Raw genomic sequence first — 2,348 nt, 5'->3', positions numbered from 1 at the left:
TCTATGATAGATGGCAGTCACAGAGGGCTCCTTGGAGAGATAGCTGATTACAGGGCTGGGGCTGGTAAAGCATGAGATGAACCTGGAACATCTCATTGTGTTAGAATGTAAAGAAGTGTTCAGAGAATGATGGAGATATGGTAAAAGGATATAGAAGCCAGCCTGAAGGGGTTCCCAATGACTAAAATGGGGGTAACTTGAGCATCAAAATAATAAATGATTGTAATACGTAATATTCACATAGTTTCAAAGTCTCTCCCTACAAAATACTTTTTATTTACAAAGGGGAAAAGAGTAACTTTGAAGTGGAGAAAACGACTATAGTGGCTGAATGGTGGTCTCCAAAAAGATATGTCGATATCTTAATCCTGAGAACCTGTGACTGCTACCTTACTTGGAAAAAGAGTCTTTGCAGATGCAAATAAGTTAAGAATCTTGGAATGAGGAGGTCATCCTGAATTATCTAGATCAGGGGTCCTCAAACTACGGCCCGCGGGCTACATGCAAATACAAATATTGTATTTGTTCCCGTTTTGTTTTTTTACTTCAAAATAAGATATGTGCAGTGTGCATAGGAATTTGTTCATAGTTTTTTTTTTTAAACTATAGTCCGGCCCTCCAACGGTCTGAGGGACAGTGAACTGGCCCCCTGTTTAAAAAGTTTGAGGACCCCTGATCTAGATGGCCACTAGATTCAACGACAAGTGTCCTTGGAAGAGACACACAGAGGAGAAGGTGATGCGAAGACAGAGATTGAAGTGATGCAGCTACAAACCAGGGAATGTCAAGGAACGCCCAACAGCCACCCGAAGCTGGAGGAGGCAAGGAACGGCTTCTTCCCGAGAGTCGTCAGGAGTGTAGTTCTGCCAATGCCTTAATTTTGACTCCTGCCTCCAGAATTGTGAAAGAGTACATTTCTGTTGTTTTAAAGCAGTGGTTCCCAAACTTATTTGGCCTACCGCCCCCTTTCCAGAAAAAATATTACTCAGCCCCTGGAAATTAATTTTTTAAAAATTTTAATAGCAGTTACTCATCGCCCCCAAATGCACCTGTAGCCATCACCGCCCCCCTGGATCGCTGCAGCGCCCACCGGGGGGCGGTAGCGCCCACTTTGGGAATCACTGTTTTAAAGTCACCAGTTTATGGTAATTTGTATGCAGCCACAGGAAACTGAGACACTAGCAGACACCACCTTAAGCAAGTGACCAAGTGGACATCCTCAGTAATGGAACAAATCAAAACCATGCAGCAGTTGGTAGAATGCAAAGAGAGGAACACAGCATTGCTTCTGTGACATTCACATCAAAGATGCATGACCATCTAATCGTAAGGAAATGTCTGACAAACCCAAATGAGGGAGACTCTACAAAATTACTGGATTGTAACCTGTAAAAATTTCAAGCTCGCCGAGCTATGGGTATCTCTCGGGACGACTGGCACAAGCGCCGCAAGACGGGGGGCAAGAGGAAGCCCTACCACAAGAAGCGAAAATATGAGCGGGGACGCCCTGCTGCCAACACTAAGGTTGGACCCCGCCGCATACACACAGTCCGAGTGCGCGGAGGCAACAAGAAGTACCGAGCCGGGAGGCTGGGCGTGGGCAACTTCTCCTGGGGCTCAGAGTGTTGTACGCGCAAAACAAGGATTATTGATGTTGTTTACAACGCATCCAACAACGAACTGGTCCGCACCAAGACCCTAGTAAAGAACTGCCTTTTGCTCGTTGACAGCACACCGTACCAACAATGGTACGAGTCCCTCTACGCACTGCCCCTGGGCCGCAAGAAGGGGGCCAAGCGGATTCCTGAAGAGGAAGAGATTTTGAACAAAAAACGATCAAAGAAAATTCAGAAGAAATATGATGAGAGGAAAAAGAATGCCAAAATCAGCAGTCTTCTCGAGGAGCAGTTCCAGCAGGGCAAGCTGCTTGCATGCATCGCTTCAAGACCAGGCCAGTGTGGCCGAGCAGAGGGCTATGTGCTCAAGGGCAAGGAGCTGGAGTTCTATCTGAGGAAAATCAAGGCCTAGAAAGGCAAATAAATCCTCCTCCCTCCTATCTTAGCTCGTGTAATAAAGGTGTTTATTCTAGAAAAAAAAATTTCAAGCTCATGAAAGTCAAGAAAAGACTGAATAAATGTTCCAGATTGAAGGAGACAAAGAAGATATGCAATGAGTAATTCCAGGCTGGACCCTTTTGTTATAAAGGACTTTCTTGGGCCCTGGGTGGTGTGGCTCAGTTGGTTGGAGCAGTGCCCTGTCCACAGAAAGATCTCGACTTTGATCCATGGTTGGAATGCATATGGGAGGCAACCGATCCCAATCGACGTTTCTCTCTCACCTCTATCTTT

General features: G+C 45.7%; 1 pseudogene; it reads left to right on the top strand.

Moving 5' to 3' along the window:
- Window positions 1-1,412: 1,412 nt before the first annotated feature.
- LOC102433047 lies at window positions 1,413-2,028 on the top strand (annotated as a pseudogene).
- The last annotated feature ends 320 nt before the right edge of the window (window positions 2,029-2,348 follow it).

The sequence above is a fragment of the Myotis lucifugus genome, unplaced genomic scaffold (genome assembly GCF_000147115.1).
Source record: "Myotis lucifugus unplaced genomic scaffold, Myoluc2.0 scaffold_6705, whole genome shotgun sequence".
NCBI lineage: Eukaryota > Metazoa > Chordata > Mammalia > Chiroptera > Vespertilionidae > Myotis > Myotis lucifugus.
This window is presented reverse-complemented; position numbering and strand designations above follow the sequence as displayed.